This window comes from Rhipicephalus sanguineus, chromosome 2, assembly GCF_013339695.2.
Source record: "Rhipicephalus sanguineus isolate Rsan-2018 chromosome 2, BIME_Rsan_1.4, whole genome shotgun sequence".
Lineage (NCBI taxonomy): Eukaryota > Metazoa > Arthropoda > Arachnida > Ixodida > Ixodidae > Rhipicephalus > Rhipicephalus sanguineus.
This window is the reverse complement of record NC_051177.1, coordinates 764,671-790,178: the sequence shown is the minus strand read 5'-3', so window position 1 is coordinate 790,178 and position 25,508 is coordinate 764,671. Positions and strand designations below refer to the sequence as shown.

The 25,508-nt window shown below is 44.4% G+C and overlaps 2 long non-coding RNA genes across 4 annotated transcripts; both read left to right on the top strand.

Moving 5' to 3' along the window:
* The first annotated feature begins 599 nt into the window (after positions 1-599).
* Positions 600-9,327, top strand: LOC119382335 (uncharacterized). 2 transcript variants are annotated; one of them, XR_005181496.2, is made up of 4 exons: positions 600-658; positions 1,174-1,252; positions 7,650-7,749; positions 9,166-9,327. It is a non-coding gene; the product is annotated as an uncharacterized LOC119382335 (long non-coding RNA). The 2 variants fall into 2 exon arrangements; XR_005181492.2 differs by having other exon boundaries at positions 607-1,252.
* Positions 9,328-21,556: 12,229 nt separating this feature from the next.
* On the top strand, positions 21,557-24,504 carry LOC125757475 (uncharacterized). 2 transcript variants are annotated; one of them, XR_007415249.1, is made up of 4 exons: positions 21,719-21,835; positions 21,930-22,825; positions 23,127-23,204; positions 24,355-24,504. It is a non-coding gene; the product is annotated as an uncharacterized LOC125757475 (long non-coding RNA). The 2 variants fall into 2 exon arrangements; XR_007415250.1 differs by lacking the exons at positions 23,127-23,204; positions 24,355-24,504 and adding an exon at positions 21,557-21,709 and having other exon boundaries at positions 21,788-21,835; positions 21,930-23,115.
* Positions 24,505-25,508: the final 1,004 nt, after the last annotated feature.

The window sequence follows — 25,508 nt, the reverse complement described above, 5'->3', positions numbered from 1 at the left end:
GCGGCCATCTTAAGTGCCATTCCAATTCTCACGTAGCCGGCAAAATAGACAGCTTCGAGAAAGACAAAAACGATGCAGGCTACTTTGCTGTCCAAACAAGATGGCGGCTCAGCGCAATGCTCACGTAGCTCGGATCTCGCCGGTATGGTCGTCTGTGCACCAGTAGGCGCGTTTCCAGGCGCTCAATGTAAGCTACGTTAATTTTTTCATAGGTTTGAACACGAAAGAGGCTAAAGAAAGAACATTTACGTTTGTTTTTCTTAGCTTTCTCTTCTCGACGCGAGGTGGCGTCACGTCGCGTAGACGTCTTCTAGACGCGTTCCATTTGTCGGACAACATGACCTCGATGCTGTCTTCTAAGCTGTCAGCGTAGACTGTCTACGATGCTGTCCAGAATTGGAACACAGCCATTGCCATCGCCATCATGGCGCCCGGCGTCATGGAGGAAGGAAAAACTAAGGAGAGGCCACCTAGAGGGAAATCTGGCGCTAGTGAGCTGTTGGATGCAAGGGAATGACGGTATATGTGAGCTTCGGATTGGCTTTGAGTGACTTGAAAATTACCCTGCTGATCGGATTTGTTCGTTCAGTTTCGTTTTGGTCGCTCTTTATTTATTCGGAGTTATTTATTCAGTGGCCGAATACATGTGGTTGCAATGGTTGTAGCGTTATTGCGTTGTAACATGTTTGTGGGTGTGGTGTGTTCGTGTGTGTCATACGTACTGGTCGCATCATTGGTAGTGACGGCAAGTGGATGTGAAAGTAGTAGTTCTACGTTATGTGTGTCAGATGCCTTGCACTCTTTTTCCTTTTTTGTTGTTTGCGTCGAAGAACTCGCAGTCACGTTGTGCGTACATTCCTCGTTGACGTGATCGTGAGCTACGAACAGTACTGAATCACTAGTGTCCACGTGCCAGCTGATTGGTAATGGGGTCTAACCAGTTAAATGCCCCAAGGTGATCCAGCTGGTTGCAGGGGTTAGCAAAAAGATGCGGCGTGCCTCATCTGGCAAAGTCGATGCGTCTTATTGTGCTCTGCACAGTCGATCTGGTGTCGCTTGCGCAGTGCGCTTGTTATGTGGTCCGGTTTAGGAGTTTAATTTGTGAACTGCTGCCGCTTTTTACCTAACAGCGTTCATCGTTCTGTTCAACGGCGTTGTTTTGTTGCGTGGTAGGTGCCAAGACAAGGAAAGCAGCGCTAGCTCGTGAGAAAAGGCAGAGGATTCGAGCGGCGAAAGTTTCAACGTAGAAAAGGTGAGGCACCGTTCTTACTTGACAAAACGATTGTGAGTTAACGGTATCGAGAATGCCTGGCAACTTAAAGTGGGTCGTATTGGCAAGTACTTGCTTGATGGCTTGTTTTACCTTTGTGTACCGCACGTTGCACTTGTAGTTATCGCTGGACGCTGCTGTCAAATTCTCTTTGTCTGTGCTTGCTTTTGCCCAGTTTCTTCAATGCTATTACACTGTGCACGCTATAGTCGCGTGAAAGCGTGATGAGGATAATGTTTGTCTCCGTGAGTGGTGCGGTTGAACAGTCTTGAAATATACTATGTGCAGCGCAATGGTACGAAGACAAGAGAAGACACACAAACGACATTGACTGTCTTCTCTTGTCTTCGTACCATTGCGCTGCACATACTAAGTATATTTCAAGACATGTACCAACTCGCCCATCAACGGATCCTTCGGGTGAACAGCTTTGATGTAGCGCAAAACGATACACGGACGTGGGAACGCACATAAGGACACAACACAGCGCTACTAGAAACAACATACCTCACTGCCAACGTTACGTTTTCTGACGTTACAGCTTCTGTAACGTTTTATGCGACTCCAAATGGCAGATCCCTTGGCCGAGGTGCCGTCAAACCAGACCACTTATAAACCAGAATCGCCAGGCAGACAGTTGAACTTGGGGATCACTGAGAGACATGCACGAAAAAAGTCGCTCTACCTGAAGGAAATCTGGACAAAGGTTATACTGATGTCAATGCTTATGCAAGAAACCCAACTCCTTAGGCGGCAATGCTTTCGATGGCTTGCTAATACACAGATCACCGAATGCATCAATAAGTTCAGCTTAACACTTAGACGAGTGATCTCATCTTTATAGTAACGATCAATGACTGTGTTGTGAAACAAAGCTTGGCAACCACACGCAGGAATGTGGAGAGTTAGAGACTCTTCAGGCAGCTGTGTCCGTGAGTCATTTAGTGCTACAAAGCTGTTAAAGTGATTTGCCAACAAGCTCACATTGCAACCCTCGGCGTAGGCGAGCCTGCATGATGGTTGCTTGAAAATACCTCAGATTATTCATAGATAAAGGCAGAGGAAGAAAAAGGTGTTTGACCTTTGGGACTGTGTGAGTTGCGTGTCACTGCATGAGGTGTTATGTGTAATAATTCTATTGAAAATGTTGTTTCATATTTACAAGTGTAATGAACGTGACTTACCATCTCTGTACTGCCGTGCTTTGGTGCTGTTATTGTGGGATGCGTTCGAACAGGGCAGAAGTTCAATTGCAGGGCAGGCGTGAAGTGACGAGAAATCGTTCAACGAAGAATGCCACTGGACCCAATGAGGGTGCTTGTTGAAAAACATCGTTAGTTCAATTGTGAGCCTTGAGTTTCAAAAATGGCATTTCTTGCATAGTGAAATTTTATGTAGCATGCCAACAGTGCGACTTCTTTTACTGTGGGGTAATGTCTACTGAAGAATGCATTGCTTTCCACTCTCTTTGGCCTACTGGGTAAAGGCATCTGCCCTTATCCCAGCGTTTCCCAGGGGGAACCACGAGGAGGTGAGAGTGGTGGGGCTAAGCTAAGCCCCTCCCCCCACAATTTTTGTGTGCCCACATGCAGCACCAAGTTTGCCAATTGTATCATTATAGTAGCGCTGAGATTCATTCGCAGCAACCACAATAAATTACAGGTTGCACTAATATTTGCATGAATTGCCTGGTCAGATGACCTGGATATCGTAATTGAAAGAAAGGTGGTAATTATGTAACTGGCTTTGCATGAGCCACATTGTCAAAACAGTAAACAGTACAACATAATTACACAAAAGTAGTGGCTCTCGCTGACTTTGCATGAGCAAACAGTAAACAGTACAACATAACTACACACAAGTAGTGGCTCTCGCTGACTTTGCATGAGCCACATTGTCAAAACAGTAAACAGTCCAACATAATTACACAAAAGCAGTGGCTCTCGCTGACTTTGCATGAGCCACATTGTCAAAACAGTAAACAGTCCAACATAATTACACAAAAGCAGTGGCTCTCGCTGACTTTGCATGAGCCACATTGTCGAAACAGTAAACACTACAACATAATTACACAAAAGCAGTGGCTCTCGCTGACTTTGCATGAGCCACATTGTCAAAACAGTAAACAGTACAACATAATTACACAAAAGTAGTGGCTCTCGCTGACTTTGCATGAGCCACATTGTCAAAACAGTAAACAGTCCAACATAATTACACAAAAGCAGTGGCTCTCGCTGACTTTGCATGAGCCACATTGTCAAAACAGTAAACAGTCCAACATGATTACACAAAAGTAGTGGCTCTCGCTGACTTTGCATGAGCCACATTGTCGAAACAGTAAACACTACAACATAATTACACAAAAGTAGTGGCTCTCGCTGACTTTGCATGAGCCACATTGTCAAAACAGTAAACAGTCCAACATGATTACACAAAAGTAGTGGCTCTCGCTGACTTTGCATGAGCCACATTGTCAAAACAGTAAACAGTCCAACATAATTACACAAAAGTAGTGGCTCTTGCTGACTTTGCATGAGCAAACAGTAAACAGTACAACATAACTACACACAAGTAGTGATCTCGCTGACTTTGCATGAGCCACATTGTCAAAACAGTAAACAGTCCAACATAATTACACAAAAGCAGTGGCTCTCGCTGACTTTGCATGAGCCACATTGTCAAAACAGTAAACAGTCCAACATAATTACACAAAAGCAGTGGCTCTCGCTGACTTTGCATGAGCCACATTGTCAAAACAGTAAACAGTACAACATAATTACACAAAAGTAGTGGCTCTCGCTGACTTTGCATGAGCCACATTGTCAAAACAGTAAACAGTCCAACATGATTACACAAAAGTAGTGGCTCTCGCTGACTTTGCATGAGCCACATTGTCAAAACAGTAAACAGTCCAACATAATTACACAAAAGTAGTGGCTCTTGCTGACTTTGCATGAGCAAACAGTAAACAGTACAACATAACTACACACAAGTAGTGATCTCGCTGACTTTGCATGAGCCACATTGTCAAAACAGTAAACAGTCCAACATAATTACACAAAAGCAGTGGCTCTCGCTGACTTTGCATGAGCCACATTGTCAAAACAGTAAACACTACAACATAATTACACAAAAGCAGTGGCTCTCGCTGACTTTGCATGAGCCACATTGTCAAAACAGTAAACAGTACAACATAATTACACAAAAGTAGTGGCTCTCGCTGACTTTGCATGAGCCACATTGTCAAAACAGTAAACAGTCCAACATAATTACACAAAAGCAGTGGCTCTCGCTGACTTTGCATGAGCCACATTGTCAAAACAGTAAACAGTCCAACATGATTACACAAAAGTAGTGGCTCTCGCTGACTTTGCATGAGCCGCATTGTCGAAACAGTAAACACTACAACATAATTACACAAAAGTAGTGGCTCTCGCTGACTTTGCATGAGCCACATTGTCAAAACAGTAAACAGTCCAACATGATTACACAAAAGTAGTGGCTCTCGCTGACTTTGCATGAGCCACATTGTCAAAACAGTAAACAGTCCAACATAATTACACAAAAGTAGTGGCTCTTGCTGACTTTGCATGAGCAAACAGTAAACAGTACAACATAACTACACACAAGTAGTGATCTCGCTGACTTTGCATGAGCCACATTGTCAAAACAGTAAACAGTCCAACATAATTACACAAAAGCAGTGGCTCTCGCTGACTTTGCATGAGCCACATTGTCAAACAGTAAACAGTCCAACATAATTACACAAAAGCAGTGGCTCTCGCTGACTTTGCATGAGCCACATTGTCAAAACAGTAAACAGTCCAACATAATTACACAAAAGCAGTGGCTCTCGCTGACTTTGCATGAGCCACATTGTCAAAACAGTAAACAGTACAACATAATTACACAAAAGCAGTGGCTCTCGCTGACTTTGCATGAGCCACATTGTCAAAACAGTAAACAGTACAACATAATTACACAAAAGTAGTGGCTCTCGCTGACTTTGCATGAGCCACATTGTCAAAACAGTAAACAGTCCAACATAATTACACAAAAGCAGTGGCTCTCGCTGACTTTGCATGAGCCACATTGTCGAAACAGTAAACACTACAACATAATTACACAAAAGTAGTGGCTCTCGCTGACTTTGCATGAGCCACATTGTCAAAACAGTAAACAGTACAACATAATTACACAAAAGTAGTGGCTCTCGCTGACTTTGCATGAGCCACATTGTCGAAACAGTAAACACTACAACATAACTACACAAAAGTAGTGGCTCTCGCTGACTTTGCATGAGCCACATTGTCAAAACAGTGAATGGTTACAAACAAGCAGGGACTCTCCCTGACTCTGCATGTGCAGCCTTGTGCAGTTGCTTAAAGGTTCACTGGTGCACAAATAACACGCGTTTAGTCAACATGTGCCTCAGGTATGCACCACGCTCCTGTGCTGTGCGGCGGCGGCCAATTTCCTTCAGGCGGAGTGTTATATACTTCTTCTGCAAAACTTTAGTGAGGCTTATCACATGCTGTGGGTCCTCAATGTAGTGACGACAATCATTGAGAATGGCCTGATGTTGCCTTGCAAATTCTTGGAAGGCCCTAAGTGTTGTCATGTGAACACTCTCCCCTGTTTGGCTGCCTTTGCGAATCACTGCCTCAGCTGCATGCATAGCTGCGTGCACAAAACGTGACGGTTCTACAAGGCCACCATTATTCCTGATAAACGTCAGCAAGCTAGTGACAGTGTCACTGGTCAGCATTGCTGCACAGTCTTCACAGTGAAGATGTTTGCTGACTGACCTGACTACGAATCCTCCGATGTAACTAACTACCTGACTGGCATATTCGCTCAAAGCGAAGTAGTCATGTTCAAGCAGGGGATCCTCCAGTGCAGCTGGCTGCTCTTCACTGCTGTGACTGAAGGTGCTGCTGGGGTGCACCTGGCTTCGGGAAAGGCATATCCCTTCGGTCTCTGCTGTCGCATTGGCGTTCTTTGAAGCCAGGACAGCAGCATGAACGATGGTCTGCCTGTAGGCGTGCCGGAATTGTGCAGCCGAAGGGTTGTTGTTCCAGCCGCCTCGCTGCCGAATGCAACTAAAGTACATCTCCAGCGGGTCTTGGTTGAGGTGTCGCGTGCAGATGTACCTGTAAACAAGAGGCAAAGTAGCATACACACACACGCACCTCATACACACACACGCACGCACGCGGGACCCCCCCATCACTTGTGCTTGTCCTACCCACTCATATCACTACGCCTGTCACCAGGTGCCTTTACTTTCATTTTTTTTTTTCTGGCAGTGCCATGACAGTGGTCATGGGTGTCCAGATGTTTAAATTCAGCTGCCATGACATCTTATGCATGGGCAGCAGTAATTCTGAATAGTGGCCACAAAGCAGAGATTGGAGTAAAAATAAATGTGTGTGCTAATTGCAGGCTCCCTGTGTGAAAACATTTTCCCATAACAAAACAGAAAACTGGGCGAGTTGGCATGGATTCATTGTTAGCAGAGTGCACACACTGACGACAGAGACAGAAAACAACACGACACAAGCAGTCACTTTCAACCTGCCATTTAGATACTGCACTGGGTACTGCCTTCCTGTCATGCCTCTTGCTTTTGCATGTGGGCTGTTCTTTTTGTTTAATGTATACACATAATGTTTCAACAGTGATATTGACTTATTGCGTTGGTTTTCTTGCAGTCAGCAGGGTCTTTATTCTTCCATTCTTTAAGTATTCCTTCAGAAATCATACGTAACATTACCGTGAGCACGAGTTGAAAATGCTGAACTTGAACTGTAATTAAATGCAGGTTATTGCAAGATAATTTTCATGCCCACTGCAGTGGATTAAAGTGGTTGCACCAACACGTCTGATCTTCACTTGTGCTGCAAAGGACACATATAGTGAAATAACGCTGAGGAAGTGCTCATGAGCTTCCAGAGGAACACCTAATTGTGACGGATAGATTTAACATGGCTCTAAAGATATGTAAACTAAGTAGGTGTGTGAGCACATAAGATGAAGAGTAAAAGGATAACTTGTGATGTGCGCTAAGAATGTGAAAGATCTGTTGAAAGGGAATGACGAAATTGAAATGTTGCACTACATTACTTTCTCACCTTGGCCCTCGTCTGTGAAAGAGTGTCGAGGCTCATGCACTATTAAATGCCGTGTTTGGAGCAGTCGCCTCTGGTGAGGGTCCGCGGCACAGCACAAGCCTTTTGGACTCAAGAACATGAAATGTACAGACATCACAATTGTAAAACTGCTTTGGTGTTGAACTGTACTGTGTCAAGAAGGAATGCCTGATAACTTTGAGTGCTTGGCTGGCATGTTGAAAGGAACTTTGTTTTTTCCCTCACAGCCCCTTCTTGACAATCCACTAAGACATGGAGCATGGTCAACTTCTACCACAGGTTGGAGATGCAGAACCAGCAGCAAGTAACGCATTTCTCGGCTCAAAGGTTTGTACACTTGCATCACAAGTCATCATGCAAGGCTTCTCACCAGGATTGAGTATTGCAAACAAATAAGCCTGGGGCTTCCAACACAGGGTAGCAGTTATGTAAGTAAATTATGAAATGCCTGCATGGCATAAAATTCTTGAAATTTGAAACAGCCAGAGTGCTGCGTGCCCTTTTTCTTACTGAAACCACACTTCAGAAGAGAGAGGAAGAAAACGTCTACGCCAATGTGATGTGCATTTATTTTTTTTTTAATTTAGTGCATGCTGCAGTCTGAAGACCAAGCAGGAGGGTCCCAAAAAGGGTCAACATAGTGAAAGAAGTGAACAAGTGATACAGCAAGTTATGATAAGCACGAGTACTGAAAGACATTGGAACATCTATAACTGGTTTGGATTTTGTCAAAGGTTGCGATAGTCCAAACACTGCATACCAACCAGAAGCAAACCTGCATGCGCCAGCGTCACTACACATAAGGCTCTTTATTCCTGCATTGCAATCGTGGCCACAACACAGGTGACAGACAGCCAGCATACTGATCCCGTGCCACCAGACAACCAACAGAAACATAGGTGGTGACCACACTGTGGTCCCCACCTATGTTTCTGTTGCAAGGCCTCTTCTCTCTTTGCTTGCTTTGTTGTGAGGCAGAGAACATGCGTGTCGACCTTGCTACTCATGCCAATGTTACTTTAAGTGTCCTAAGTGTTTTTCTTGAGATAATGTGCACCCCACTGTCATGTCGAGGCTGGACAGGCAGCTGTTTTGATGTGTTCCATGTAGTTATATGCTGTGTGTCCTGTCGTGGACTGAAATTTCGAGAGGTGCATGTCCTTTGTAGCTTGTTTGAATTTCTGCTCCACATGCAAGAATAATGACTTCCTCATTGGCTAAAGAGGAAAGTGACATTGTCCTTATGTAAAAAGTACATATATCACAGAAGTTAGACCACACATGCTATGTGAGGTCCGTTGCAACTGCCATGTAGGGACATTAATGCTTTGGGTGGATGCCTTCAAGGGGTGCCAAAGTAGCTCATAATTAACATTGCCACCGTTAAGTTATACGCCACACCACAGCATTGGCAGTTTAATTTCCTGCTTACGTGACAGAGACCTACTCTTTAAAGGACAGTACAGCTACAAAAAAAGAACTTTGGCTCTCACTGGTCCTCTGATAACACATTTCAGTTTCATGCATCACAACATAACTGAGAGCACAACTGGGAGAACTAAAAAGGCTAAGTAACGCTTTGCTCTACAAAGTTAATACAAGGAATTACAGGATTTGTTCACAAGTGTAAGGTAGTGTGTGTCAATATTACTTCACTACGCATTTTTTTTTTTTTTTGCCATGTCCATGTACTGCCAACATGGTAATTCACGACAACTTACATATATGTTTTCTCACCTGCAGAGGTTGGCATCAAAGAGTTTTTCTGCCAGCAGGGAGACACTCTTGAGGGTAAATGCCATCGCGATGACAGACATTCTCCTGCCGTCCTGGGCAACGAGCCGTTCATTTGCCAACCGCAGCTCCATCAGTTCTTGGCCAGCAGCCTCCATGACCTCTCTTTGGTGAGTGAATGTTGATGGCCGCAGAGGAGCCTTGAAACCAGCAGCAACAGGATTGCTGGAGTTCAGCAGGTCAAATGCACTGCAAAGGAAATAATAGTTATTAAATCAGATTACGCACCACCACATAAATTCATAAGGACATTTTTAGATGTGCATGCAAACTTTCAAAAAAGATTGAAAGATCCTGCAGTCTGTGCATTTACAATATTTGAAACTGTTCTTGTAAAGTTCAGCATTCTTTGAACTTTCAGCTTCACTTCACTTTTCCTCAAATTTTTTCAAAAAAGGTTTGAAAACCCGCACTTGATAAGACGGTCCAATGCCCACAATCAGCCTAAGGAAAGTTATCAAAGTACTACTTGAGATGTTCACAATTGTAGTGAATGATGCTTGTTATTATGTTGTACTGAAATGCAGCAAGAAGGATAGCACACGAACGTGAGAAGGAGGAAATGTTTTTTCTTTTTTCTTGAGTTTCTTCTCATGCTCTTGCTCAATGTATTCAACATTATTTACTTGTAACGTTACTTTCACTGCTGGTAGGTTTCCAATATCCATTGAGGTGAAGCATTATTCTCAGTGTTGAATACAAATGTGGTTGCAGGGCTCAGTTATTATGTGAATATTTTATCCATGTAACCTAGACAATGCTACTACTAATCTGTGTGCTTGCATCTGAATGACTGTTGCACACCTGACACACATTGCTTTCTTTTTTCCAACATCACTTAATGTAACACAGATACGATTTTGTGGCATCATGCCGCTTGTATACACTCGTATGCTGCACCCGACAGAGTCCACTTATGCTTGCCTGTATGGGATGTAATGACCCTGAATAGCGTCATTTCATTCCTGTGAATGAACGGTTCATCCATGTTGTAAAGTGTGTTTTTCTTTCGTGTTCCTTTTCCAAAGATTTGTAGAAATTAGTGTTCAAACTTTTATTAACCTGTCTACCAGCGGTGCATAGTGTAATATCTTGCGAAATTTTTTTATTGCTATTTCACAGCAGAAATATATTTATTAAACCTGTGCATCTAACAGTTATGACCCATTAAACTTGTATTGTTGCCTAATATATGCTTCACATTTATGCTGCTGAGAAAACATGGTGACCACATGTGGTGTTCATCAACATTCATCAGGATCATGTGGAACTTTTTATTGCTGCTGTTACCTTTGATGCAATTGATAACAAAGTATTGTATTTAGATGCATTGTGCACCTGCTTTATTTACACTGCTCCACAACAGCTTCTAGTAATGCTCCTTGTATAAAAATATTTGCTGGGTGTATTTATTACACACAAAGAGAACTGATTGAGACAGAGGAAAGGCCTGCCATTCTATGTAGACCTGTGTGCCCTTTCGAAGTAGTCAACATTCACTTTCTCTCTTAACTTCTCTGTACTACAATGTTTCAAATTCCAATAAATCTGCGTCTTATTGTTGAGTACATGTTGCCTACTCATTTCCTTATAAACAATTAAAAAAAATACTACATTTACTGAGTGGTAACGCGACCACTATTGTAATGCGGGTGGCGACTTCTCATTGCGTCCAGGAAGAAAAAATAGAATTACGGTATTCGATTGTAACACGAGGATCGACTTAGGTAGCAAAATTGTGGAAAAAAACTCTCGTTACCTTCAGTGAGTAAGGTAAACGCTGTACATATTTTCAATCTTGACTATTCCTTGCCGACATTATTGGAGAATTGAACGTTTCTCTGCAAAAGCACTTCGTAACAGGGGATTTTCTCTTATGGAACAATTTGGCAGAGCAGATGCATCTAATTCTAACATGTTCACATACTGTTATGATCGGCCTGCCTGGCTTGGCGCCGCTTTGACGCATGAGACGTTGCGGCTAAGACTACCCTGATTTCTTCCGGGTCAGCGGTTCCAGAGATGCACCAAGAGCAGCGACAACACGAAAGTCGTTCGTCTAAAATTCTCAGGTTGTCTGCGCCCCTCGTAAAACCCTTTGGGCACGCCTGACCGACTGACAGTTTAGGAAGAGTTGTTGGCCATCGAGGCGGCTTGCTTTGTCGTCAAGGTGCCCCGGACAAAGGGCCCAGCGTCTGGGAACCGTCTGCGGATGCATTTCCCACGTTCCTCGTGGCGCCTTGTTGCCGCTGTTTCCACAATTCGTGGCCTGCCTGGCGCCGCATACCCATCATTGCAACAGACTACGAAATTGACTTCCACGTAAGACTCAACGTCTTCGTGCTGTGCTGTGTAGTGCGCGGTGGGCAGTGTTTTTCCCTCGCCATGGGACGAACTGGGCGTGCCTCTTTCTCCTTTCGTGTGTTGGGAAGGAGGCGGCGTTTCACCTTTCTCTTTTGGGGGCGGAGGTGAAGATGGAAATTTTCATTGGACTGTCCTGGCCTCCATTGTTTTTTCCTACAGGGAACCCTGGGAAGGCCTGGACATAAAAGGCGAGCGCCGATGCGCTCCCGACAAGCTCTCACAAGTTCTCTCAAGCTCTCACAAGCTCCGAGAAGCTCCCAGAAGCTCGAGAGCTTCCATGATGCTAACCCCATCATGTAGCAACACGCTACCTGTAAATAATGTAATAAACGACTGTTAACAGCTCGGGGCTCCTCTCCACGACATCTCCCCAGGTCTCTGGCTGGCTCCGGTCCTCTGGGCAGAACCCTGATTACATCAATACGTTTCCTCCATCCCTCGGCTGTACAATGCATAATAGCAGTTATCTATGTTGAATGCAAACTTTCTTGTGTAATACAGAAAGGAAGGTATGCAGGTGGATCTTAATTGTGTGCTTGCTTCACAACAACCTGCTGACATAAATATCGATCTGTTCTATGCCTTTCTCTTAAGCTGATATTTGCCTTTGTTTGACTTCTGCCAAGTGTTTCCCCAAACTTGTTATGTAATAGAAATAGAAAGTAAATTAATTCGTTTTTTTTTTGGAGTTATTAGCAACTAACATTAGCAATTATTGATCAATATCATCCTGAAAAATAGGAACGTGTGGTTGAAATGTTGGACAACTAAGTGTAGGAATACAGTTGAAGCTTCCTTACCGGTCTACCATGGCCACAAACTTGGCTGTACCCTTGCAACCATGGAAACCTGGCAGCTTCAGCAAGGAAGCAAACTCCAGTGCCTTGCTCACGGAGCTGCTGAATGTCTGGGCCGCCAGCTTCACCTTCATGATCTGATCAGGGCAAGCAGAGCACAATCGTAGAATTATGCATGAACACATGCAGGGGGGATAATTTCTTTGCCTCATGTTACTGTTGCTTTGTTCTAGACATAGAAAAGAAGTGTGATTGTTTTTGAGGAGAGTCACATTAATACTGTTCTTGCACTATTAAAGTGCATATAGCCAACCTGTGTATATCATCTGTTGTCCCTCTTTTACGTAGTAAACACAAAAGGGATCTCATCACTGCTGCCTCCATCCATATGTCTGAAAAAATGTTGCAATGGCGCCAGCAGAGCAGTAAAACAGCATGCTTGAATGACGTGGCTTCTTTGTTAAAAAAATCGCATTGCAACACCTGGAATATTCATTATACAGTAGAAGAAGCTCATTAATTCGACCCACGGAAATTCGAAAACTCGGATAACTCGAACGTGTTCTCTGCTTCTGGCCAGCATATACATTGTTTAATGATGTATACTCAAGTTACTTCAGTCACATTTGACCACGGCTTCGTTAATTTGGACAATCCTCATAGTGCGCTGAGCGTGAAGCACTGCTAACGTGCGACGCAACTCAGCAAAAGTGGCGGTTGGGGACGACCCAAATGAGGCAGTGCACTTCGCGTTGCTATCTTCATCAGTTAGTGCCACGATGTTGTGCACATGTGGATTCAACACTCAGCAGCTTCGTTTTGACTTGATGCAATGCACGCACAATGTCACAAAACATGTCGGAAGCTGTTGAAGATGATGAGCTTTCAGCCGCGGTCTGCATGCTGGCATAAAACACACTTGCTACATCACGATGGACGAACGATAAGTTGCTGGCCATTTTACCTGTGAAAGAACTTACTGCCGAATCTGCATGGTGGTGTTGGTGGCAGCGGTAATAGGCTCTAGCGGTAATAAGGGAGGGATGCAGAGCATGTTTTGGGCTCATTAAACTCGGGAGTCTTGGCCCGTGGTCACATAGTGAACGAAGCCATGGGATGATAAGTATTGCGTCTTTTACCCTGTTTTTTTGCAAAATAAGTACAGGGTGTGCATATTCATCAAGAAAATTATGAAAGTATGTTGATGTTACTGGCATTCATTTACTGTTGGCTTGATACTTTCTAAAATTCGACATTCAAATAATTTGGACATTTCTTCCAGTCTCGTAAAATCCGAATAAGCAAGCTTTTACTGTAGTATTAATGATCGTAACCATCATTTGTGGAGTTGCCATCACTGTTAAAGTTGGACCCTCTTTGAAAAACGTGGCTATGTACTTGATTACAGTACATGCATTATGTCAGGTCACCTCACCTGCTGGTAGTAGGCGATGTGGGCCTTTGTAAGCTTGTTGGCTGCACGCAGACCTTCTCTCTCCTGCAGTTCTTGTAGTGCCTTTATGTGCTTCCAGAGCACTGTCTGTGAAAACAAATTGTGCTAAGGGTTAATTGGGTGTATGCTAACCTTTCTGCAACTGTAGTGCCTTTCTATGTGTAGTTATAACATTTATATTTTTCATTTTGTGGTGTTATCATGTAATAATACAAATGCATGTGCCTCTTTGAATTGGATCTTATGTGATTGCTGAAATGTTTATCATTATTACATTCAGGTTGCCAGTAGTGCTGACAGCCGGCGCCTACATTAATTGAAGGGTACATAATCCACAGTTTCTCCCACCATTGTGCTGTGCACCGGCAGAAAACATATTGCTCTTTTTGTAACCCATTGCAGTGCACACATTTTTAAATTAATTTGGCTGATGACATGGGCAATATCAAGAGCAAATGACAAAATGAACTAGTGCAGCAGCTCAATTTCTTTAAAGTGTTCATGTACAGTTAATGTTCCACACTTAAATGTGATTTCAATGTGAAAATCAGGGGCCACGACATCAGCCAGCAGCCCTGAAGCTTCACAGCCTCCACAGCCATACTGCTCATCATAATTCATTACTTGGGCAAACTCCTCCATTTCTACAAAACGCATTAATCCTCACTATTGATTGCATCCTTGGGTTGCTGAACAATTTAAATTACGCATGCAGGTACAGTGCTTTCACAGCATCATCAGTATTTCAGCATTCAGTGTTTAAGTGGTACTGTTTGGTGCAAAAAAAAAATCATTAATTAGAATTTTTATTTTAAGTGAACAGTAGCTGCACATCACGTAACTTGTCCAGATCACTTTTTCAGTTCACATAAAAATTCCAGTCATGAATGAAGCCCAAACTTGCATTTCGCTTGTGATAACAAGACCTGCCAACAAACAAATGATACATCATTTAATAAAAATGGGGTTGATACCACAAAATTTAATGTATGATGTAATGATATAACCCACCTACTTCCTGAATGGGCAATAAAGAGGATTACAAAAGCTTAGCACCCATGCTGCCAAATTTCTGAAAAGGGTGCAGTACCAGAAATGTCAGTGCAAGCATATTGGGAATTAAAGGACATATACACACTGCTATAGAGCCCTGCATTTCCCTGTCCTTAACTATATAGCAAAAAATGCTTTGTTCAGTCCCCCTCAGATATCTGTTTCCAGGAAAGCAGGGATGCTACCTAGAGATTAAGTTGGTTGAAAAATATTTATGCCACACAAAAAAGTATTCTACAATACAAATGTCATTGAAAGGTGGTTCACAGGGTAAGTGAGTATTACTGGCAAATAGAGAAAATGGCTGTAGATAAGTTGAAGAAGTAAGTATAGACCGCTTATAACGTAAGTCGCCGGAGTCGCGAATATCCGCACTATAAGCGGTACCGCACTATAACCAAAACAACCTTCTTCAAAGGCTGCACTTGCGCAAAACATGTTGAGCATGTAGCCTCGCGTGTCCGATAATCAACACATGCGATTCGGGGCGCTTACAACCACTTAAATCTCGGAATGTTCAAAAATTAACCGCCAAAGACCCGCATTGCCAACGAAATGAACACGGGGGAAAAAGCAAACAAAACAAAGTGCCATCGCGGAAATTTGCCGACTACGTTTCAGGCCACCTCGAGGTATGCGCATTACACAGAAACCATGTCGAATCGCGACCGAAATTTCACGTGCTGAGCGGTACCGACCGTTCGATTTCACGGGCGCGCACGCGATGTCCAAGACATTGCAATCGAATCCGGAACCACCATTCGAGAGTTGCATGTGCCGACCATGCCCTCGTTTTCATTAACGATATGATTCCCTTCCCTTCAAGTGCAGCCATCGCAAAAAGTTTCGTTGATTCCGCACCAAACCGCAACTTTTATCGCCCGCGACCGCTACCGAAAAGCAACCAACGCTGATTAGGCCTAGCCTGCGGTTCAGCGTGTTGTCGCGGCAAGTTTGTCCAAGACAACATGAAGATCGGACGTCGAAAAGATAGCACTCAAGCACTAACCCAAGAACAGCGCGCGTGATACGAAGTTTGTGTTCGCGGCCGGGAAATCAACAGCGACAAAAGCCCGCCAAGCTCGTTTTAAGTCCGCGCACTGGCAGAAAAGGCTAAAGCTCGCGTCATGAAGCCGCAAAACTTTTCAATTTGCAGACGAGGTAGCAAACGCGATATCTGTAGCAAGTGTGATAACGACGACGCTTTTCCCGACAGGAAACTTACTTTAAAGCGCACTTGATGAGGACGCGATCGTACTGATCGTACGTTCCACGCGGAACGCGCTGCCGGCAAGCGGCCGCGGAGCCTTGCGCCTTGCCGCCGCCGGTGCAAAGGCTACTCTGTCGCCTAGGCAACCACAATCCTTCTCCACTCGGCGAGCCCGCACAGCGCTGCCGCGGTCTTTTTCCTCCCATCCGCCCCTCGTTCGTTCACAGTGCGTGCCCTCGCCCTTCGTAACGACCTCGTCGCTCCCTCCCCAGCGGCGTACCTCCTTTGAGAACCGCACTCGCTACCGCGTTTGTCAGAAATATTTTCCCGCAACCGCATTATAAACGGTATTTCATCTTGGGGGACTGCACAATAAGCGGTATGCGTATACATGCGGTTCTATGGGAGGGTAAACGGGAGTCGCAAAAGACCGCATTATAACCGGTCCTGCACTATATGCGGTTACGTTATAAGTGGTCTGCACTGTACGACTACTTTACAATATGCTTTTGGCACACTTAAGATAAATCGCATAGAAGATTGTATTGTGCAATGCATTGCGAAGAACATGAGGCCCTTCTAAAGCACCAAAGTCTACAGACATGGAAATCTGCAATGTTGATTCATTATTGCAGTGCAGGTGCTCACAAAATGTAATGTATTCTTTTAAAATAATGTATTCGTTTGAAAGCCACAATGATCTTGAAAAATAGAACATTTCTTACCCCGTAAGTTTTGCTCAGCAGAACTCCCTTGTCACCAAGAAGGTTCCGAAGTAGCTTCAGGGCATGGCAGGCATCGAACAGGAAGAAGATGACTTCGTCTTCCTTGCTTGGATGAGGGAAGAACGTCTTCAAGTTCGCAAACGTGTGCTCATGAACATGGCAGCCGAGCAGTTTTGCCATCGTAACATTGGCAGCAAGGCAGTCGCACACAACAGCGACCACTTCCAAGCCGCATTCAGTGATGCAGCAAATGGCCTCAACGACTAGGTTCTTGAGCACCTCTCCAGATAGTCCCGCTGAAAGAAAATAGCCAAATGGCATTTTCCAGGGTGCTGCTACGCCAACTACCATAAAGACGAGTGCATCAGTCGCCAGTGGCACATTGTCCGCATCGATGGGGCCCTGGCTGTTACCCAGGTCGACAAAGCCAATGAGGCGGCCACTGGGTGTGTCTAGCTCGCAACCTTTTTTTATGCTCATTCCATCGAGCACAATAGAGCAGAGGCGCTCTCTCGGGGCATCATTTTTGTGCTTCACTTTCAGGTCATCCAGAACTTCGGCAGTGAACCCTGGCCAACCTTTGACGACTTTGAGCCATTGCCTAATTACTTGCACACTTGGCATTGGAAACAGTGTTTTCAGGTATTCGTAGGCACGTGGCGAGTAGTAATGCACAGTCATCGCAAACTTTTTCATCTCTTCACTGTATCTTCTGCCACGAGGTTGCTCTGCTGCATTTTTGCTCCAGTTTTTCATTATTTCTAATGGCAGGTTTCCAAACTCTTCCAATTTTTTCTGTGCTTCATCTGACAACATGTGCCTTCTTCTCATTTCACTAATGATATTTTGTAGATCCTCATTCCTCCCTTTCGCTCTTGCTGCCTTTACCTCTAGTACCTTAATCTTTTTTCTTGCTGATGTGAGCATTTCACCCAGCCTCTTCACCTTTTCTTCTGGGCACTCCCTGGAGCTGTAATCATGGTCAGAGAGGCTTGCTGTTTGTTCAGCACTCGTCGATGGCTGTTGCGAAAGGTCGATTATTGTCGGCGAGTCATGCCTGGCAAGGTCTCTAGAGCTGCTGGCTTGTGGCACATCCTGGAAGACATCAGAAAAACACCTCTTTGTACAAAGAAATGTGCAGCCGACATGATCTATAAAGTGTTCCTTTGCGGAAATGTTTCGGTGTGATCACTGAAGCAATTTTACTATCGTGGTGATTTGTAATTGTCTCTCTGTGCTTCGTACACTAACCTTTGACTAAATTAAGTCATTGGGCGTTATGTTTGCATACCCACTTATGAATGCCTGGCCCTAATGTTCAAGTTTAATTTCTGCTTTCACGCTGTCATTAGAAGTGCCTAAGGTCACCGTTGTAGTTCTGTGCACAAAAACATTCTTGGAAGGACACATTACTGCTGTGGCTTCTTACGTTCCACATTTGACCACCTCAGTGCACACTGGTCACAAAGGTAGAACTTGAATTGTAACACATTATAAGTTTAAGGTACCATGAAACTGTTCAAAAATGTGGGAAAAACACAAAGTGAACACTGGCTTCCATAAATGGTTTCTTCGAATGGTGTAAAGATGCTCCCTTTTCTGGTTCAGAAGCTGTATGCTTGAAGCAAGAACGTGTGTGCAAGCTAGCTGAACCTCTTTTAGCATAGGTGACCGATTTTTGTACAGAGTCTGGAACACGCACGCTGATTCTTTTTATTTGCCTTTTGTATTCATCACTTGGAAAACATTGCTACAACTGAAATGCAGGAAAGTGTAGTATTCCTGAAAGCCTATTAGAAAAACATTAGGCTGTCTTGAGGCACGAAACGTCTTTCATATGGCTGATGCTTAAAGCAGCAGAAAGCTTACAGCCTGCTTTTCTAGTACATGTGAGCACTTTTTTACAGTTACAAAACCATCTTTTCTGAATTATGCCTGCCTTGAATGTCTGTAGCATCCTTGCTTTAAGTACTGTCTTTCAGAATGTGTACCATTTCCCCGCTTCTTGAAACGAACATTTACATTGTGCCCTTCCTATTTGGGTTTTGTACTATAAACCCACAAAAAAGACAAGACCATACCACCTCCTTAAGGAAAGTAACGACGATTGCTGATGTGCACAATTTTTTGCATATTTTCGTCTGTGCAATCAACCTGCTAGTGCATTCCAGTTGAGTTGTTTTGTGTAGTAATGCCTTAAGATTTTTGCACTATGATGCAACTTTATATCATTAAAGTTGTATCGCTTTTGTTGCTCTACAACTTATGCCACCAGGTTTTCATAAAATTATTACATAAGCAAACATACATGTGTGCTTTCACTGGACTTCGGATGTTCAAACTGTGAAGGCACAGCACCCTCCTGTAGCAGACGTTTCTGCAGACCGCTTCTAAAGTCCTCTGGCCTGAAGTGTGCGGAACACAGCATGTGATGGCTTGCGGGCTTAAAGCCTGGCTGTCGCATGGCATCAAGCCATTTCTGCAGGAGAGGTGGGTTTTCCAGTGGGAACCTGCGTGAGTTATAAAAAAAACAAAAAAAAACAATGCAACTGAAGTCAAAATAAAAATAAATTTGGTACAATATGAACATGCTTTCTCCTCGTAATTTTTTTCTTTTTACAGCTTCAGCGGGTGACTCGAGGTCTGCTAATAGTATTGGCTTCATCTGAATTCCTGCCGAGCATTTAATTGTCAAGAAGCGCTTCACAATGTGTAGAAACTTTTTATTGCCTAATTTCCTTCTCTGTAACATCACAGTATTCACCGCTGTAGAAGGAATGAAACAACTAGAACAGCCGTAAAGTAACGCGCGAACGGCAGACGAATAACGCTTCCACTCTAATTTCGTGTTTGGATGCTTGGCTCCGTTTTGTTTCTCATACCTCATACCTCGGCCAACAGAAGCGAATAAGCATTTTTTCATCGCTTACCTGTGGTGCGACAAGTCTGTTCTCCCGGGTTCGTACTCTTGTGAGCAATACAGGTAAGCACAACGCCAAGGCATCGTGACGGTAGTTCAAGTACCGGCACTTTGCGCGGGCGCACGATTGAGCAGACGACAGTTGCACAAGTTTCTTCTCGCGCAAACTGCGTCATGTTGTACCTGCCAGAGCGCTTAATTTTGAACATTGTGTAATAAAATAACAAAATAATAGCAGTAATGAGCCTCAATCTTAAATGTCAAAAACCATTATCAACGTACTGCTGAATCTGGAACAGAAACCAACGGCTGCGCTCTAGCACTGTGCCGCTAGGTTCATGTTTACTTAAAAGTTACGTTATGCTTTCATTTAAAGTTTTCCGTAAGCGTGATTTTTTAAATCAGACTATATAACAAACTGTACAAGTCTTTCGCGCTAACAACATATTTATAAAAAATGGGTTTTTGAAGGCGTATCCACGTTTCGATCCAAGCCTCGCTCAACACCAGCCAACACAAGCCTCGCAGACACATATCCCGTCATTCCCATCGCGCCAACAGCGCTTCTTAACAAATTCGCATAGACGGTGGCGCCAGATTTCCCTCTAGGTATTATTGTAGGAAACTCTATGGAGAGGCCCTATCGTATCCCAATGCATTGCGAAAAGTGTGGCGGAAGTGACGTCAGATTTATGGGGCAAACAAACCGGTATGGGGCAAACAAAACAGCAGACGCCCCGCGGCGTGCTCTCCGCGGTGGTTCGCTTCTGCTCGGATTTGTAGTCCCGGCGTAAACTTAGCGCGTATTGTGCGGTTCGCACGCAGTAAAATGTTGCAAGCAGACGTTTACCAGGCTGTTCGTGCGTGGCAGGCCCGAGCGCTGCGTGCTGAAATTCTTCGCGGAGCGCTTTTGTGCAACAGTACAGAAAGTACTGGTACGTGCCGTAATCAAAAACATTCAGCCTTTGCCTCATCGTATTCGAACTCACCTCGCAGTGACTTACGCGTTCTGCTGGGCGTTAGGCCTTTCTTTTCCTTTCTCGTAGCCCGATTTCCAGATCTATTGCCCGATTAGCGGTTATTTGGTCGTGTATATGGAGTGAGCGCAGTAGCTATTCGGCGCAACGCCAACCCATAGTTGACGTAACGTCACGTCGAAAAGAAGACACCGCTGTATTGTATACGCGATCGTGCACGTAAAGTTTGTAATTCCAGTGCGCACGCAACGAGCGCACACCGCACTCCGTACAGTCACCGCACAGTCCGATAACAACAACAAAAGTTTATTGCCATTTCGCTTGAACGACACAGCCTCTAAAACGTACGATGCCTTCAGCGCATGGTATGTACGGCGCGTCAGACGCCAAAAACAAAATTTCACGTGTGTTCCGAGTTGACACAACGAGTAAGAAGCAACAGAGCGCACATCCGAGAGCTCCGCATGCAAATACCATGCCTTAGTGATCAGTACTGAAGCGAACGTATACGTACACATGAAAAGTGACAACCGGTACTGCCCGCAGTGCACGCGATTTGCACCGGGTATACGCAACAGCTGGGCATTGCGTAGCTTTCCTAACGAACACACAGAAAGAGCAGCACGCGTGAATCGACTACACCGCTTGCACGGCGAAAAACAAACTAAAAAAAAAGACTGCAAAGTTTCGCGATGCGCGCATGCGCTTGCGAACGTCGCGGCGGAAGTCGCGAAATGTTTCGCTGCGCCTTCGCTAGGAGGCGATGCGGGTGTTTGCGATGTGGAGGCTTCACGAATGTGACGTCAGGGCCTCTCCTTAGTATTCCTTCCTCCATGCCCGGCGTGTTTGGAGTTCGGATAGATCAGACTCTTCGTTGGCCTCGTTTTTAGGTGTTTGATCCGTGACGTTTCGTCGAAAAATCACAAGCGCGCATGCCGTAGGTGTTTGCCTGGTTGCAAGATCTTGCCGATTTCAACGTTTTCCCACCTCTTCGGTAAGTACTTGACATGCCTGGATTACTGCAATCAGCACGTTCTTAGCACTTTCTTCTTTGGCTCCCCACCGCGCGCAGGTTGGCGTACGCTGAACTGGACCCTCGCAGCAAGAATGGCACGTGGGAGTAAGTTTTATTTGTGACGCGATTTGGTTTATCTTCCGCAGAAACTGTTAAGCTCACAATGCTGATATGTTGTTGTTGTCGGCCACGTGTGTAGATTGACACCGCGATCGTGGAACACATGGCTGATCTGCCTCGAATAACTGCAAGCCGGCGCGTGCGTAGTGCCGTGGAGAACGATCAGAAGTCCTGGACGACAAAGAAAAAAACTTCAAAGGTTTGTTGTACATGTTTTCCACGGCAACTGACATAAACGTAAAAAAAATTGGAATGGTCAAATGCATGTGTCAAGTTTAACCATTTGTAGTGGGCTGTGGACATGAATTAAGCATTGCTGCACACAAGACTGGCTTGCCCTCAGTTTATGCCCAGTACCAAATTTTTTGCTCTCATTATGACACCATTTGTAAGAAAAACCAGAACTTATGTTCAAAACAGCGCATATTCTTGCTATTCTTTTATTCAATTGCACGTGTGAGTCCTGCTGCTGGCCATCAGTTAGCCGGTTATCAGAAGAAAAGGGCACAGCCCAGTTTTGTACTGGTATATACCGTATCGTTTGTGATTATGATCATGATTTTTGTCTTACTGAAACAAGAAACTGAAAAATATATGTTGGTGTTTCTGCTACATCTCTATGAAGCAGCAGAACCTGTTGCTCAGTCGCTTGGTGCATATTAGCAACTGGCACCTTGTCTGGCTTCCCGATACCTCCGCCTTTTTTCAGTGCATGTTGTTTTCATCCTTTACCAGCAGTCAAGTAGTTTCACACAACCGAAATGACCAACCAGCCCACTCTCTTTGTCAAGTAGGTTTTACTTCCAAACAAATGTAGCACATTTGTGATATGCACTGTTGCTCAATGATATTCTTTTTGCATGTGCTAGCTGTGTACACATATTACATGATCTTTTTTCTTTTTTTTCAGCTGCTTCTAGTAGTGGTGCCCCTGGTGTGCACCTTTACCCCAAATGTCTGCACCTTTGCCTACCGGTAATGACATAGAATGTGCTCAGCTTCCTGGACATAGGCATGCAGGTTACGAGACGGAAAACGTGCAGCTTAGACTTCATGCTTGTAAATGCGAAAGTCGTAACCGACATAATTAGAGTAAGCTAAAAGGAGAAATTTCTGCTTATGAGCAAGTAATTATGAAGCAGGTTTTACTCCTCTTAAACTAGCAGACATGCAACAACACAGTTGTGCTATGTTTGTTTTGTGCGCCACTTTCATGCATATTTGTGCTTGCAGTGGATATGCATATGCATGAAGGATTTGTTTTTGTTTTCCTCAGCTGCCTCTGCGAACCCCGCTCCTGGACAACAGCTGGGAGGCTCTGTGTCTAAACGCGTGCACCTTGGACGTCATGCTCGTAAATACCAATTCCTTTGTCATTCCTGGCATGAATTTCGTTGGTAAAGCAATAAGTAAAATTGTGCATTGTTGTTTACAAGCACTTCAGTATGAACCAGGCTTAAAGGAGAAGGGACCGACAACTGGCCAGAACTTGTGATTAGATCCTGTCAGAAATGAAAAGACCGCGCTATATACTGACATATTCCAGCATCCTTTTCGCGCTGTGAGTAGGATTTATATCTCTAAATTGTGTTTAAAAGTAACAAAAAAAAGGCATATTGTGCAACCTATCGCAAGAGCCTTGAAGCTAAATTGCGGAGTTGATCACTTTGCTGTACAAAGTCACGTAGTCTGATACCGTCATGTGTGCCATTATTGGTCCTAAAAATATTGGTATGTATATTACTATCCATCCCCACTCTATTCTGTGCTGCTTATGAGGTAAAAGGAGTTGCATGGTGACAAGTAACGGCGCTGCCTTCGCGGTAGCCAGTGGACCATGTCGAGCCGCAGCGCATGCGCGCGAGTACACACACACGCAGTAAACCACCGCGCTCGAACACGAACCGCTGTCATCACGCTCACTGTTTGCATCATGTCTTGTCACGTGTGTATACGACTTCATATCCGTCGCAGATAGAAAAATTCGAATTACAAATGTTTCACGGCATTTTCCACATCACCATTCCTTGATTATAGACTCTGACTGGTAAGCTTTCTGTCGCGTTAAAGAAAATAGGTACCATAAAAGTTGGTTGTCGGTCCCTTTAACCTCTTAACACACACACAGGACAAAATAGGCATGCTATATCCCCGTTGTGCACCATCTTTGTGCATTTGTGTGTGCAGTATGGACATGTACATTAAGGCTTTGTTTTTGTTCTCAGCTGCCTCTGCGAGCCCTGCTGTTGGACGCCAGCTGGAATGCTCTGCATTTGAAAACGTGCACTCCAGATGTCATGCTCATAAATACAGAGTTCTCATGATTCTAGTGTTGACAAAGCAATAAGTAAAAGCAGGCGCTTGTGCATCTGGAATGAGGTTTAACCCTGTCTCAGGAGACATAAGACAATATAGTCATGCTATGTTCCTGTTGTTCACCATTTTCATGCATGTTGTGTGCAGTACGTATACATACATGCAGGCTTTGTTTTTGTTGTCCTCAGCTGCCTCTGCAAGCCCTTTTGCTGGACGCCATGGAAGGCCCTCCACTCGAAAGTGTGCACCTTAGACTACACGCTCATCAATATCAAGTTCTCTGTCCTTCTCGGCATGATTGTAGTGCCATATAATAGTGAGGCAATAAATCATTTTTGCTGGTCACTTGATGTTCCATGCATGTTGCTTGGTTTCTGAACACATGACTTGGTTTTAAGTTATCTAGTTATCTATGTGAAAAAAAAGTGGGTTGGTTGGACGAGGAATATGCTTTCCTGGAGAGGCAACTGGCTCTCTCAGGTAGGGGGTGGTCGAGCGCGATGAAGCAAGTTGACATGTTATGGGAGCAGATGTCCCACCCTTTTGAAATAATCCTGCAGTAAAAAGTGGCCACATGTCCCAATAACATCCCACACGCATGCAGTTTTGGGACATCCCAAAAAGGTCTTTTTTTGTATCACTTGGGATGTTTTTCCACCTTGTGTGGGACGTCTTTTGGATGTCCCGAACTCCCAAAAGGGATGTCATTTGGATGTCCCTAGGATGCCTTTGCGTTGTCTGGGAAGGAAAAAAAATTTAAGTGCAACGGCTTATCTTGAAGTGCTTTGCTTTTTGGCGTTTGCCTGCTCTGTCTGTGTTTAGCCCCTTAATGTAAAAATGAAGTCGCGTAACAACATAGAATTGGATTATTTTTTGAGAGAGCACTGAGGCATGGCTTCGGCACCCAACCTCTAGCTTGCCAAAGCCTTGCTTTCACAATGGTCAGCACATCTAAAATGCTGTCTGCACGGAGTTCTTCACATGAAAAGCAGCCCGTGAACAAGCCTTGCTACCAATCTACATTATTCACAACTACAGGAACTGAAAAATGAAACGTATTGACGAAGCAATGCTCGGCCGAAAACCTGCAGCGACGACGAAACACAGCAGCAGCCCTACAGCGGGGCGAAGGCGCGAAGGCTCCCATTGCTGACGATGGTAGCGCCGCCATGCGGGCACTCAGGAAAACGAAAACTCGTTTACATTTTTTGCGCCGCGGCAACGTACCCTCTCCCCGGAGAGTGGGCTCACTACCCAATATTATAGAACACTATAACCATGGGATGATGATGATGAAAAACTTTATTATACATGGGAACCAACCGTCGGCGTTAGTGCAGCA